General features: G+C 28.6%; 1 protein-coding gene across 4 annotated transcripts in view; it reads left to right on the top strand.

The window, feature by feature from the left end:
* The window catches only part of LOC107436326 (liprin protein kazrin), a 142,984-nt gene that overhangs the window by 41,997 nt on the left and 83,893 nt on the right, over positions 1 to 17,094 (top strand). Inside the window, exon 1 of one of the 4 annotated variants that reach the window (XM_043050027.2) lies at positions 773 to 1,158. The exons of 2 other annotated variants lie outside the window; for them this stretch is intronic. The gene's annotated coding sequence lies outside the window, so the exon portion shown is untranslated. Of the gene's footprint in view, positions 1 to 772; positions 1,159 to 17,094 lie in introns of those variants that run through there. One more of the 4 variants, XM_071183434.1, reaches the window with a different exon arrangement.

Here is a 17,094-nt window from a genome sequence, read left to right as displayed (position 1 = left end):
ATATATATATATATATTGACGCTGCCGAAACGTTTTAAATGCAGAAAAATTTCTCATGAAGTTTACATGAAGTGCGTGCAATCAAATGTAGAAGTTTAAAAATTATTAGAAATTTGATATTAAGCAAGTGTGAAAATAGTTGTCGAAAAATAATTTTTTATTTATTTAGTTATCTTTATTTCTTTTTTATTTCCTTTCCTTTTCTTTGTTTTAAAATTTTGTTACAGCAATAAGCCTCTGTCCTCTAATTATACTTTTTAAGAAGCAATGTTTCCTTATATTTTTTGGAATAATAACTTTAAAAAATTAGGTTATGCATACATTATATTAGGTTATGTATACATTATATCAGCCCCAAAATTAAATTTATTTTATGTAAAAGAGCTAGGTTAAATAAAAAATTTAAAAAAAAGGAATTCGTTTTTAAACTTTAAAGTTAAAAGTTTTTTTTATTGTAAGTTATTCCGCTAAGAAAAGAATTAAATTACAATTGTTTGCTCCCCCAAATCGCAGAATGATACAGTGAGAAAAATTTTTGAATGCACGATTGTTTATTTAATATAAAATGTCTCTTTTCAACAAATTCGCTTTCATGTTTGTTCAATAAAACCAAGCCTGTTATTTACTTATCTCAAAAATATTTTCGATAAGCAATTGTGTTTTCAAGTTTCCTTTCGAATACTTTTTTTTTATGGTTTTGTTTTCGGTTTCACTATCTTTTCATAGTAATCACTGACGTGGGCGTGTCTATGCTTGGCGCAGTATTTGGCGCGAATCGGGCTAAACTTTCTGACAACCCATAGGCTGTCTCTCTCCGATGCGCCTCTTTGACCTTTCAGAATGAGTGAAAAATATTAAAAGAAAAGTTACTTGAAGAGCTACTAATATTCTTTTTTTTCGCACTTACTTCATGCCTTTCATACGAAACAAAAGCGCTTGACTGAATGTTTAAAATCGAACAAAAAGCAAAGAAGCTCTTGGCGAAAAGTAAAATTTAAGGTTCCGATCTTCGTCACGTGATCAAAGCTCGCTTGGATCGTCTGCTGGTATCCGCAATGAACGATGGGAAGAGTTGTGGAACCGCAGTGAAAATCATATGTGGGCTGTGATGATCTTTCACAACCTGAGATATTACTGTTATCTTCATACAAATTACAGGTAATGTGATAACTGATTTCTCTTTTATTACCGCGGTTTTTATAAAGAGCTTTTTTTTAACCTTTTTTTAAAAAAAATACAATAGCGGGACAGAAAAATGAATTAGATTCCATTTCTTCGAAATTAAATATAAAAAATTATTTTCTTATGTTCGATTTAATGTGATTAATTTCGATGGAAAAATTAAAATAGTTGTTTAGAAAAATATTTTTTTTAAAAAGAGATAGTTTCGTAAAATTTAATTATTATCATTCTTTGAGTACTTTCTTTTACGCGTTAAATTGATCGAATATTTCTATCTTAATTGTTTTGTTGTATATTTAATATAATTACGCTACGAATATTTAACATTTACATGAAGTAATGATTATAATTTTAAATTCTTTAGTCTTTACTATTTTAATTGATGTAAAGTTTACTTACATATGCATATACATCTTATGTTTCGCGATAAATTATTTTATTGTCTTTTCAATTTGAATTATTAAGCTGTGGATAATTATAAATTCTCATATATAATATTTAAGTTCGATACTTTAACTCTTTCAACTGATCTAATGTTTGTAAATATGTAATGTTTTAGTTCATTCTAAATTATTATTATTAATTTTTTTAAGCATTAATTATGCTTCACATAATTATAAATTTATGCTTATAAATTAAATTTTTTTAATCTCTTTTAATTGATTTAATTTTTATAAGTATGTTCTATTATAGTTCTCACTTAATTACTCAGCTGTCATTTTAGTCTGATTTTTTACAGCACGAGAAATTTTAAATTCTTTAATCTACTTTTGTTCATGTATTTACATATAAACTTAAGTTAAGGTTAAGCCTGTTCTTACTTTAATTCATTTAATTTTATACGGACGAATTACTACAAACGTATATATATTCCGGTGGCTTTTGTGTTGTTCATCTACTTATGTTAGCAAATTAAAATGTTGTATTTAAAACTTTGTAGAAATCCCGTTTAGCATTTAGAGATGTGTAGGTAAATTTATTTTTTGAGTTGGTTGTAAGTATAAATTCAAAAGTAAGTTTCTAACTTAATGAACCTTTTCTCTAGAAATTTGAAATAGCTAAATTGTGTTACCGTAATACAAATCGTATTATAAATTTTACATTATTGCAGTTATCTCTAATATAGAAAATTATGATGCAAATTATCAAAATTAAAAACTTTTTCGTTTTGTTTCCAATGTTTACAGATCAGAAGTAATTTTAAGCTTTTAAAACATTTCTTCGATCTATTGATCATAATTACATTATTTAAATCATAATTCTGGAGTGTTGGCTTACTCGCTACGCTTCAATCATTGTTTTATTGAATTTTCCATCGTTTCAACTTCGATTTACTGTTTGCATAAAAAGTTTAACCATTTGACCCAGATGGGACACTGGTGCCCCTTTAATATATTTCCTTTCTGGGGCTCTAATTACAAGCAAACATATATTTTGGTATTTTTAATTAAAAAAACAGATTAATTGTTAATAAAAAAATCTGTTGCGTTACAGGAATTATATTGGTACTTAAATATAAAAATTAAAAAAAGTAGTTTGAATTTATTTTGTACTCATATCAAAAATTTCTGAATAATTTATTTTTTAAATTAAAGAAATTTCAATGATGAATAACTGTTTCTCTTATATCTGAATAAGTGCAATTGTTTGAAAATGAACAGTGTTTGAAAGATTTTATCTTAAACTAAGAGAAAAAAAAACCATGCTGCATTCCATAACCATACATTATTAAAATGCTAAATATATTATATTTTCCCCTTATTTTGTGAAATATATAAAACTAAATGATATAAAATTAATATAAAATAATGAAAAAAGTATGAAAAATATGTTGTAATAAAAATTCTGCATCGATGATTAGTAAATAACTACTGATGTGGAATTGCCCAGTTGCATTTTTCGTTATTTTATAGAAGACAAACTTATGCACCTTATTAGATTAAAAATTCGCTCAGTTTTATTTAATTGGATAATTAGTTTTTTTTAAATTTTTGTAATTGCTCTGCCTAAATTAGGAACTTGTATTGATGTGATTTATGCTAGGAAACTGAATAAAAACTCGTGTTTTTTTTTAAAGCAATGTTATTGTTTAAAAATTGAAAAAAAAAGATGTCTTTTTTAAAGAGATTTTTTTTAGAGTTTTTCATAATTTAAAGTTCATTTGCTTATTGAAATGAATTATACTTAAATAAACAAAGAAACACTTTTACTTGAAACTATAATCTTAAGATGTAGAATTGGTATACCACGGATTGTTTCTCAATTCCTCCTAGTACCACCACGTATTGTATTGTTTCTCAAATTTTTTATATACCCTAACTTCTGATGAAAGTAATAGATTTTTACTTTTAAGTATAAATTTTTTTTTAAAATTTTCTATCTTAACTATTATTTTTTTGCTTTAAAAAGTTCCATATTTGATTAAGCAATATGCCTTGATACTTTATAATTAGTAATAATGTTAGTTTGATTATAATAAGTTTGTAGCGTGTAAAAAAATCGTCGGAAAATGCAAACTTACAATATCATGACATAATATTTTTTTATTTCAATTCAAGTTAAATATTTCATGTCTGGGAAATTAATTATTTTAATGCATATTGTTTTTAATTAAGATTTTAAAGAATATCTTATTTTCTTTCAATTGAGTTTTCTGTTCTTTTAAATTCGCTTGCTTATTGCACTTGTTAGATAACAATAAGCTTTAATGATTGCTTTCTAGGCTTGTACGAAATAGTTTTACTTATTACCTGCTTTTGTTTGATATTTCTTTTACTAAAAATGATTATTTTAATTGTTTTAAAAGATTTTTTTAAAATAAATAATATGAAATAAATAAGAAAAAATATGCATTCCAATAGAATTGTATAACTGTTTATTAAGAATGACTGGTAGCTTTCATCACTTTTAGAATGTTTTTTTTCTCTCTCTCCACAGTCTAGATAAAAGTATTTTTCATCACCCTAAGTCTAGAAGGCGTGTTGATAAATTGAAAAAACAGACGCAATAGTTTGAAAATATTTTTTTCCATGATTTTTCTCAATGTCCACACCATTGAAATCACCTTAGTTAAGTTAAACATCTTAGCACATTTATCTAACCAGGTTCCCAGTTTAATTGTATCTTTTGTTCTACAGCAAAACTTAATAGAATTATAAATCTTTTGGAATATTTGGCAGAAATAAAACATAACTAGTTAAATTATGACTATATATGAATGAATCAAAGAGGTTACATTTTGTAAAAAATTGATTTGTTTGCATACTTGGCCAACGGCATGTTTGTATCTATGTAATTAGCATTGCGCACAAGCAGCCTTTACTTCCCAAGACAAACTGGTATCCAAAGATTTGAAGCTTGTTTTGAGATTTGAGGATTGCCAAGTCTACAAGCCGTTACTAATAATTGCATTTGATGATACTTTGAAAGCGTGATCACCATAATAAAAATATTTATGTTTGATAATTTCCACACCCTCAAGAGAAAAGAAAAATCTTTAAGATTTCTCAATTGCCATCACTTGTTCCAAATACAAATTGTTCTGTTGGGACGTTGATGATTCTGCACCGTTAAGGTTTATGTAAAATGAAATTTAAAAGAAAAATTAAAGGATGAGTTTCTAGTTTGAATTTTATGGCTTACTTGTTACATTCCATTTAAATTGGATTAAAATTAATGTACCACATATCAGTGATAATTCATAAACGTTTTTCTTGAGTGAAAAAAAGTGGAAATTATTTCCTGAAGAAAATTTCAAGTATTTGTTCTTTTGAATATGCAATATTTTATCTAATTGTAACATGTTATTTCCTAGCTACAGCCGACTATTTTTAAGCTATTCATTATATTTCTTTCATTATATGCAGCTAAAAATATAATTTATTCAGATTAAGAGCTAAAAATAAAATTTTTATAAACATCTAGAGGAGAGAACTATCCAATATTTACTGGGAATCACTTGAGGATAATGTTGATATTAAACAAAGATTTCGCAATTTATTATTACAATCAAAATATGTGTTTATTCTATATATATACCCTTACATTTTGTTTCAAAAATGCTCTTTCGTTTGAACAATATTTTAATGACGTAAAAGGCTTTGAAATATTTTAATAACTTATTTTTCTTAATGTGATATTTAACTGTTCCTTAGTATTCTTTCCAGACAGGAACTCTAGAGGTTTTTGGTATTTTTACTAGATTAGGGATGAGCCAACCTTTTCGGACGAGGGCAAAAAATCGGGAAAAAAAAGTTTGTTGGGCTAAGTAAAAACTTCTAAAATAAAAAAAATAAGAAAACGATTTACAAGTTTTAATTTAAATGTTTAATAAATGAATGAAATTGCGATTTCATTTTTAAAAGTTCCTTCTATTGAGGTTCCAAGTGAGATGTACTTATTTTAAGGAACGAAGCTAAACGTTTGTCTGTTAGTCTATTTCTGAAATGATTTTTTCTAAGGTTCATAGTTGAAAACACTTGCTCACATATATATGGGCATAAAATATTAAATTTGGGAAACTAGTTTTTGGTAATGACTTGTAAAACTCAAACTTTGGCATATTTCGAAACAACCGCTTCAGATGGCTCCAATCTATGGCTATTCTATAAAGAACTTCCGCTTTCAACATTTTACCAATTGAAGCTGCCTTCCACCAATTTATGTTTTGTAGAACGAAATTAGAAAAATTAAATAAGTCATCAGTACTTTGTTAAAATAGAAAGAACACAAATAGCTTTAAACAAAGTCGGCAAGAAAATGGATGTATATTGTTTATATTCGCCACGGATCGGCAAGTTAAAATTCTCTCCTCGGGCCAGATAAATCCTTCCAGTTTCTAGGGCCACAGTTGGCTCGCGGGCCGTAGTTTGCCCATCCCTTTACTAGATAAAAGCTCAATGCACAAAAATATCTTATTACCTACTTGAAAATCACTCGAAGAATGCTCTCCTGAAAAATTTGAAAATGTGTTTTATCGCCAGGTTTCTCAAGCACTTCATTTTTTTTAACGTCATGTGAAAACTGCGCCACCTATGAATTTATCTATTTGATGTTTGTTTTTTTTTCTATCTAGAAATTTTATTACCTAATGATGCACTTGATAGAAATAAAACGATCCTTCCAGCAACGCCCTCGTGTGATCTTTAACGTCTGCTTGCATAGCGTTTTGTCTTTTTTTATTTTTATTTTATATAATTGCCTCGTCTGTGTAAATATTTCTTTGCAGTCGACAGTTTACGTCGTCCACGAAGAGAAGTAAAAAAAAAACATTCCTTCTTTTGACTCTAAAAATATCCCTGGATTGGCGAGAAAAGCAATACAACTCGCAAATGATGCTTCTTCTGCTAGGCAATCAAGCAAGGTAGCTAGCTCTCAAAACCATCTTAGCTCTAATCCCAAAGCTTACAAAGATTAACAGACCAACCTTTTCTCTAAAAAAAATCACGGTTTAGTTCTTTTTTTTTTTGAGGCGAAACTATACTCCTTGTCTCACGAGCAATTGAGAAAATTTATTTTTGGATTCTATTTTGAGTGCATTGAGGGAATACAGTCATTTTAGCTTGAATTTTGACTTTCGTTTTTTTCCCCCTACGGCTTTCCATGATTGTATTGAATAAACTTCCGGAAAAAGTTATATTTCGTCTGAAAGTATTTGTTGCTTCATCTGCTTCAAGTCGAAATGCTTCAATCTTTTAGGTTTTAGGCCCTTTTATGACATTGATTTTGGTTCTCGTTTTGATTTTTTTTGGAAGGATTTCTTTTACCTTACTTAGAGTGTTGTTTTTTTTCATTGATTTTATTTTCCACGGTACTCAAAAAATAAAATATTTGAATTTACGTTAATCACTAGGGTTTATTCAAAATTCGAACTCATTACTGAAAGTTTCAGTACCTGTTAATTTAAACAAAAAAATTAACTTTATCCATATTCCAAAATTTATCGTATTTCTTTGAATAACGATAAAAATATTTTAGTTTATTTTAATATATTTTGGTTTACTAACGATAAAGTGGATGTTATTTAATTTAACTACGAAAATAGGGTAAATCAACACATCTTCCACTCTATGCTGAATGCTATTAAATTCGACTGCGGAAGTGGGATAAATTAGTATTATGGTTTGTAGTTTATGCACCCTAACTCAATAACTTTGTTTTCAACTCAGTAATTCTACAGTTTAAATAGAACTTTGAGTTATTTGAACAGCATATTTAGTTTCAGATTCTACTAGGATGAAATTTAAATTTGATAATTTTGCTCGCTTACCATTGGCTTTTCATTTTCCTCAAACTTGTTTTTTTAAATTTTTGCAACATATTTTACTAATATTATTTTACTGACTAGTCAGTCATATACTTTATTTAAATACCTCTATGTTAATTTTGTAAAATCTATATTATATAAAACGCTAAGACGTACGTATGTATGTATGTATCAATAAAACCGATGATATTTCTTTTCTCGTGTTGGCAACAGTTTTCATTTTTAATTGATAGGATTCGGCGCGCAAGAGCACGTAGTGAGCAACCAGATAACAATAACCAGAGTGAGCATTATCAGGTTGTTCAATTCAGATTCATGCACTAAAAACATGACAATATTTAATTTAAACTCAATTAGGAATTAATTAATTAATTGAAGTGAGAATGCTTTAAAAGGCCGCTGTTGAATTGATATTTTTCTACTGGGAGCTACCTAAACGTCTAAAAAACGTTTAAGTGTTTGTATTGAATGCATTGAATTTTTTTATATTTCGCGTTTATTTATGCATTGAATTTTCACGCTTTAAAATGCAGAATATTAGTGAAGCAATATTTGATAATTTATTTTGCTAATATGTTTCTTATTTAGCTAATGTTTTGATTTTTTCACCATGTACAATCTAAATAGCTAATATACTTTTTTAAAAGCCAATAAGAACATTGGTAGAATTCTTCTACATAAGTACAATACTATGTCTTTGATGATAAAATACTATGTCTTTGATGATAATATATTATGTCTTTGTGCTAGAACATTGTGTTCATTGGCGAGCGAGCGCAGCGAGCCATGGTTCACGGCGTAAACCACATAGGATTGCGTTGCAATTCTCGGGGGTTGGCGAGCGTTAGCGAGCAGGGGGCGGAGCCTCCTAGTAAAATATAAAATATGAAAAAAACAATAAAATATGACATTTTTAAATAAAATAAGTTTTTTTTTATTTTTATTTTTAAAAAACCGGCCAGGTTTTTTTTCTTTCAAAAAAGGCCGGCTTTTTTGCCTAAAAATAAGTAGTTTAAAGGCAAGTACCAGTATAATTTTATTAATCTTATGCTGGTTTTAGTCATAGATGTCTGGATCTTCTTTGCTTATTAATGATAGAATCATGTGATTCTACTGTCCAATAAGAATGGGCTAAACTGGATACATTATAAAAAGCAGACGAAAACTATCTTTTTATGATATATCAAGATGATTTATCCGTAATATAAAGAAAACTATGACAAATTTGTTTTTAGTTCGGAAATATGGAACAGTCAGTGAATATTCTAACCTGATAACAACTATTGTACCTTAATTCAGCTTTAATCTTCCAATAATATCCAGCATAGAATAAATTTTCGGAAAATACTTATGGGTACTTATCAGTAGAAACTATGTGCAGAACTTGCTACCGTCAATGATCAAATTCTTGTAATGTATTACTCCTTTTAGTCTTAATGCCCTATTTACAGACAGATATGACATTTGCGTCGTTTGATTTTATGGGTCCCTAATGGCCAAGTCGATCGAAAGAGATGGCCGAATTATATACTTTTGCTTTAGTTTGAAGTCATCGTTATTGTCGCTCATTTAGTGCTAGTAAATGAAAACTCTTATTCGATTCTGTGTCAAATGTGTTGTTACAGTTCTGTATTTTTAGACAATAGCTGTAAATTCTGTTTTCTATATTTGAGACAACTTTATTGATTTTTGGGAATTTGCTAAAAATTGCGAGTTTCCTAGGAATTGTGTTTTTAGCTTTGAAAAATTTTAAACAATGAGATATTTTTGGCGCATTTGAAGAATTAAGATTTTTCCTATTTGAATTTTTGTATTGAATTTTCCTTTTTGAAATTTTATTATTTGTTAGCATTTGGAGTTTAATTTAAATTGCTAAATAAAAAATCAATGCATGTTTTTGTTAATTTTGCTAACAATTTGAGTTATCATTCCTTTAATGAATATGTTCATTCCCTTTTGACATTAAAATTTGATGAAAAATAAATAAGATCTGAATTACAATTATAACATAGCTTTAATACATATTATAATGGTTTTTAAAAATAATAGTTCATCATGGCTTAGTTTCTGCATATTATCCATTTCTTTTCTTATATCAGTTATAATAAAAACGTTAATCATTGTCTTAGATAAAAGATATTCCATAATTAATAAATTGATTACGAATGAATTTGTAAACGAGTTTATAAAAAGATTGTAATAGATAGGTACAGAAATAAATTTTAATTATTTCTAAAGTAAAACTGCTTGTTTATGAGTTTAGTAATGATTATTAGTTCTGAATCCGACTTTTGCTTAAGGATTTTAATCTATTTCTTCTTTAATCGGTTATAGTAGCTTTAAGAAAAATGAAAATCTTAGTCTTAGGATGATGAATGCCCTAGGAATATGAATTAGATATAATAGTAATCAATAATCAGTATAATATAATAATAAGTAACTATTGAGCCGATTGCGACTAAATTTAAGAACGAGCTATAAAATCTTGAATTTTTTTTTATTCTCCATTTATGGGTTTTAATGAGGTAGTTATTTGTTGGGCAGAATAAAACGATAGTTGTGGGGGTTTCTTTTTTTCTGTTTATTACTATCGACAGGTGCTTTTGCAGATATGCCATTCCAAATGAAACGTTACAGAAAACGATTTTTATGAAAAACTGCGAATCGTTCTTTTTTTCTTATTTTCCTTCTTATCTCATGACTTCTCACGTAAAGAAAAAAAAATCGTTTTATGGAGGGGCTGTGAAACCGCTGTATCTTCGGTCATTAGCATTGTGAGAAGTGAGGGTAGTAGTAATGGGTTCTCTCTTTCACGGATGGCTCACCTGAAGAAAAAAATGATCTTTTCTGGTAACAGTTGTCGTTCTTTCTTTTATTTATTTAGTTTATCTTCCTTTTCGATTAAATAACTTTTTTCTTTACTTGACACTCTATCTTGATTGCGGTTTTGCAAAAGTGTAATAACTTGAAAGGTCTTAAAATGTTGGCACTTCCAAGGTATTACGGTACTTTCAGAGTATCTGTCACTTTTACGAGCTGCTAACAAGCGTTTTCATTTGTTTGTCTGTTATCGTTAGAATGGAACGCGTTTTATGAGTGAATGTTAATTATATTTCTATTAAAATATTTTTTTTTAAATTTTGTTAAAAAATTTTGTTTGATCATTTGCTGAAAAAACTTTTTTAAACCATTAAAAGTGGTTTCTGTTCGCTCGGTAAACAAGAATCTCACTTTTTTAAATCGGGACCCGTTTTTAGGATAAAATCATCAATACAAGTGTTTATTCAATTATATGAACTGTGTTCAAATAATTTCTCACCCACTTGGCACTTAACTGTTACCTACCCTGTTTTATTCTATTTTGCCCAATCTACACCGAAGAGCCATTACATTATGACCACCCTCCATCTATAACAATGGGCTCTCCCAGGTTTTCATGGTTTCTCGTCCAGGAACAATGTTTTCGTGGGAAACATTAGGACCCATAATCCTCATAGAACAATCCCTGACGTCTGTAAGCTACTTGAACATAGTTGCAGACCAGGTTCACCCATTCATGGCAACAGTTTTTCCTGCAGGGGATGGTGTTTACCAACAGGATAATGCACCATGTCATGAGGGTCGAATCGTCATGGATTGGTACGAGGGACATTCCCGTGACTTTCAAGTCATGTCTTGGCTCCCAAATTCACCTGACCTTAATCCAATAGATCATTTATGGTCCTACTTGGAAAACCAAATTCGTGCTGCCACGCTACCCCCTCGCAATGTGAGGGAATTGCAGGACCAGTTGGTGAGCGCTTGATAGTAGATAACTCAGACTACCTATCAGCACCTTGTGGAAACAATGCCAATGCGGGTGCTAGCAGTTTTGAGGGCTAAAGGTGGTCCTACATGTTATTAGCAGGGTGGTCATAATGTAATGGCTCTTCGGTGTATATCTAAGGGCGAAAACGCACAAATTTGCTGGCTTTGATGCCTTCCTAAATGACGTCTTGCTTTACCAACACAAAATTACAGAAAAGAAGAAGAAAAAACTACTTTTTTTTTACATGAAGACATTTTTTATTGTTCTTCCCAAAGTATTTTAATTCTCTTGTCTCTCATCGGTAAGAACATTTGATTTATTTGCCAACTAGCGACTGTATTTTTCATCGCTATTTTTCGTAAGATTTCCTTACTTAGTAAATTTCGGAATATTAACTGGAGCGAACAAGATACATGGCATTGCGAGACTTGATACCACCGACTGTTGTTTGGAGACCCTGCTCTTCACTGATTATAATTTGTTCCAAAGTTGCTATATTTTAATAAAAACATTCCCTAATAATTTGATAATTTTCTTTAAAGAATGTCTGAAAAATTTGATGAAGTGATTAACTATTTTGAATAAATATAGAGTCTCAAAGTATTAATCAAATTTTTTGCATAAAGCAGTGTTGTTGTAATGTTATTCATCATAATTGTGTAAAATTTACATAATTATTATGAATATCATTATAAAATACACTGTAAAAACTAAATTTCTGATATGTCTTAATAAAATATGACATATCTCAGATAATCTAATTAACATTTGAACTAACAATTAAAGATTATAACTGATGAAAGAAAGATTTTCTTTTTTTTGGGTGACCCATTTGACACTTATATAGCATACCATTCAATTCCTATTTGAGTATTGTTTAAGTAATTGTTGTTATTGCTGCTTTGTGTGTTAGCGTAATTAATCTTTAAATGACATTAAGTTATGCAATCGGATGCAAAAATCAGTCTTCAACTAGTTGTAACATAGCAATCCTTCTAAATGCATCAGATGTGTTGCGTGGATTAAGAATGCATGGTTGATAAACACATCGTTATTCAACTGTCGTTTCCTTCATTTGAAGGAGACAATGATCCTTTCCGAGTTAAAAGATGCATCAACCAAACACTCCTCATTGCCTTCATTACTAAACGTTTCCTTGTAATGCCTGCTCATCGATTAAATTGCAATTTCCTGCACTGTTGAGAGCTAATCGCGTTTTCTTAGATGATAAGATTTAACGACTGTATATAATATCATGCAATAAAAAAATTTACGTACAAGTGGCAAACAATTCAAAATTGAGATATTTTATATATACTACTCATTGCATAAAAGAATTGTTTTATTAGTTTTTTGAAATTCTATTTTAGCGTTCTTAGCATTAACAATTGAAAGAAAATAGTCACTTTTCTCGAAATATATTATAGAGCTCTTACGAGTCGTGGTGGCTGAGGAGATAGAGCACTCGCGTATCAACGAGGTGATCTGGGCTCGAATCCCAGTGATGGCTGGTCGATACGAATTTCGCGTGACATTGATAGTTTTTATTTCAATTTTCTTTATTTTTTTATTATTCAAGCATAAAAATCTTGTTGATTGGTTGTTTCAGCCTTTTATAATTTCATAAGCAACCTTTAAAAAAGGAGGATAATTAAGTAGCATACATATCTGTTATAGTTTCCTTCGAAGTTAACTGGTACATCTAAATTGAAATCTATTTTCATAATTACATCTTTCTCTAAAGGCAAACAGTCCTTCTATATTTAGAGAAACTTAAGAAAAAATCCAGAAAGAAAGTACTGGAATACTTTTTTAATCGGTATTTCCGTTAGTTGGCATCTGTAAAATTCTGGAAGCATTCAGAGCATAAAACAGGAATATATCAGGATGAAAGATTTAGCTTATAGCTTACGTAGAAAGATGAACTTAATGGATTAAAATGGAAGTTAACAAAGTAAACGTTGAGTAATTGATAAAATAAAAGAGATACATGGAGTGAATGTATGACGAACATCATAATTTCAAGCTACTTAATATCTTGGAGGCATCTTCTTAACTTTCGGTGTCGTCAGTGTCTCCTTTTTCTCTGCAATTCTGCCTCTTTTTCTTCATTATACACATATTGAATTACGAAACTATTATATTGAATTAAGAAACTTCACCTAAAAATTCGATTTAAAAGCGTAAATTCTATTAAAAGTGCTCCAAGTTAACAAACATTCGTTAAAAATAATAAGTAATGAATCATTACACAAATCAGTACGTTTCCGCTTTAGACAAATGTTCATATCGTCTTGCATCTTTAACTCTCCTATTTCGCTTTAGATTATGATTATTACAAACTAATGTTATATACGGTGGTATACGGTGGAGTTTTCAAAATGTTCCGTTTTAGACGGAATTCCGTTCTGTACAATGTTCATTTTTTGTTATTATAATTCCTTTTTATTGATTTTACTATAATGTTTTTATTATTGTATTATGATCAAAACCAATTAAACTAGAGCATTTTTTTTAAAGAATGTCCAGCATATTGTTTTGTTAAGCTCCTTCCTATTATGCTAGGTACAAAAATATTTAGTGATGGTATTCGTGTAAAATAAATGTTTAAAACAAATAAAATGCTTTTTTAAAAAATATTCTTAATGGCCTTAATATTAACGGTATTTTTGATACACTAAAACCTGTTCCTTTTTATATAGACACTGTTTAGTTTTTAATACCTTTGTAGTTTTTTATACTGTCAAGTGTACAAAAAATTTATTTAATGAGTTGTTACTTTGTCTTTTTTCAGAATAAAAAAAACCACTGTTGACGAAATATTTTTAGTTATCTTGTGCAGTTCAAAATATTTTTTGTCACTATTTTTTAATATTTTATAAATGATTAAGTCTTAAAAAAATGCTTATATTACAGGACTTCGCTTAAAATTATCTGGTTCTTAAAAAAAGAAACTCGAAGTTGGAAATTTTTATCCACATTTTAAGAACTACCTGACTTGCTTAATTTGAAGAAATAATTTATTTTCTCTTTTTATGATAATGACTTTTTTCTTTTACGATATTTCCATGTAATTAAATTTGACTAAATTATCGGAAAAATCGTTATTTTGACGAGTTATTATTTTTTTTCTTGCAATTTTAATGAATATTTTCTTTGAATTATTAAAAATAAAGTTAATTATTAATTTCTATTTGAAACTTTTATCTTTTTAGTTGAAGTCTAAATTTCTTCCTAACTTAAATGATTTAAAATGCGGTCTTTATTTTATTCTCGAATTACTTTGAAAAATGAAAATAATTGAGAATATTTTTCAGTTTTAAGTTCTTTTAATCAAGCTCTTTCTTTGACACTAATTTCAGAATTATTTCATTAAAGCAGATTTCATAAGGAAACCCACTTATTATCCAGATTTTCGTTTTTAATGTAGATATTTAATTTCTTGAAATTAGTATCTTTCAAACTTAATTTCTTTTATTATGAAAAGATTTTTTTCGCTTTTTTAGCGTGAATTAAAATAATATGAATGCTGTATTTAGTAGATATAATCTTAATACTCTAAATTACATAATTTTAATGTCTGTTTTAATTCATGCTTTTGATGCTTGCACTGAACTTTTACGCATCATTTACAAAAATCTCGATGAGTTTAGCTTTTTAACTTATCTGAATTTCTTGTAAGTAGTTTCTCATTAAGAATTTTAAAAAATAGGTTTTACAGGTGAGCTGAAAATTAGAAAATATTATTTTTGTTATACCTAAAGCTGAAAAATTAGTTGCGTTTCATTTTTGAAAGATGCGGTAGGCGAAAAATATTTCGTGGCAATCCAAAATGAAGGTAATAGCTTTAGTTGTGACAAAAATTGATTTTTTTTTTATCGCCTTGAAAAACGTAGTTTTTAAAATTTTTCTTTTTGTTATTTTCTTTTTATGTCAGTTGGCCAGTAGTTAGTTTGCCAAAAAATAGTCGAACTTTTGATTGGCAATAAAAGGAAAATAAATTTTGTTTGCATCGTTTAAAAAAATTTGTTTACTTCCATTGTCCAGATTCAGAGATCCAGTTGAAATTTCAGCTCTCAGGCCAGTCAGAAACTGGTCTAAATTTTGATTGTCGTAGAATTATATTCAAAGATTAATTCTGCTTGTAGCATCAAGAAATGATTTAAACTAGTTTTTTCAAGAAGCACAGAGCTACAATTAACATTTGAATACTCTAAGCTATTGGGAAAATGCTCGAAAATATTTTTACTAATGATAACTTTCCTTTAGTGAAAATATGTGACAGATTCTGCTCGTAAAGTCGTCCAGAAAACAATTGTAATTTGTATTGTCAATTAGTACAGAGTTGTAATCAAAATTTATGTCCTCCAACTATATGGAAAGTAGTCGGAATTTTGATGGAAACATATTTTTTGCGATAAAATTATATTCAAGTAAATTGTGTTTGCAGGATAGTAGGTGAATCAAAATATCATTATATTTTTTTCAATAAGTAAGGATGTTAAATTTTTAAAAAATTTTAGCCATATTTTTACTTGATTACTTTGTGTGTTAAATGACCTGTAAATTATTCAGAAGTGGGTCAATGAAGCATTCACGATATTATTTGATTCATATTATTTGATATTATTTGATATTTTCATATTATTTGATTCAGCTTTTCGGAAATTTGATTTTATTAAATTTAAAGTAACCTTTCCTTTAGTATAAAATGATCCGAAATTCGTTCTAATTGTCAAAGAATCATTAAACACTTGTACTAGTAATGTTGTTTAGCGACTGTTTTGGAGTTTATGAAAAAGTGTTGGGAAAAATATCATCATTCTATGAAGTTTTACGACATAATAAGATCTGTCTAGTGTAAATGCGGTTCTATGAACCATATTAGTAATGCCATCAATATATCGTATTAAAATTTAACTTACTGAAGTTTAAGTGAACACCTATGCAGGGTGAATAAGGATCTATTCATATTAATTATTTATTTTAAATATAGTATTAAAATGTTACTTATTCAAGTTTAAATGAAGGCCTATGCAAGTGTAAATGATTCATATTAATCATTTATTTTAAGCATATCATTAAGATTTAAATTATTCGAATTCGATTTAAACTTAAAGGGATTTATCGTTAAAATTTAACTTATTCGAAAATAAACGAAGACCTTTCAAGCTAAAATGCTGATTTAGTGTTTCTCAAGTTTGAACAATAAAAGATTTAACAGTTTCAAGTTTCGATAAGATTCTATCATTCATATTAATTATGTATTCCAAATATAGCTTTCGTTCATATCGTTATTAGTTTTCCTTAATTATTGAATATCCTGAACGGAAATTTCTTCTGGGAGTCATTTTATCGATCGAAGAAAGAGTCATCCCACGTCTTTTCTTTGCCACTAGAAATTCCTTTTTATTCCTTCTCCAAGAAATCCATTAGAAGGCAGTTAATAGAGGGATAGTGACATTCATTAACACATTTTAGCCTCCGATGAGGAATTTTCGAAGGTTTTAGGCGGAGGTTGAAAAATTTGTCAGCGGAGTCAAATGAGGAGGAAACTCGCGAGTGTCATCGTTACATATTAATTTTCGCCCAAGTCTCCCAAATTATTATTTTTTTAAATGTCGGATCTAGAAGGAGTTTTAATTAATCAAGCGAGAGAACCTCTGTGGGATGTCTTGGTGAAAATGAATATTCATTGAACATCTTTATTACAATGTTATTTCATTAAGGACGTCTGTCATTTTCTAAAAAAAGAATAGAAGAAATAAAATGTTTTGAGGTGTTGGTATGAAGGTTGCTGTTTAGATAATAATGAATTGTTGATTGAACGGGGTCTGTG

Source organism: Parasteatoda tepidariorum, chromosome 1 (assembly GCF_043381705.1).
Source record: "Parasteatoda tepidariorum isolate YZ-2023 chromosome 1, CAS_Ptep_4.0, whole genome shotgun sequence".
Classification (NCBI taxonomy): Eukaryota; Metazoa; Arthropoda; class Arachnida; order Araneae; family Theridiidae; genus Parasteatoda; species Parasteatoda tepidariorum.
This window is presented reverse-complemented; position numbering and strand designations above follow the sequence as displayed.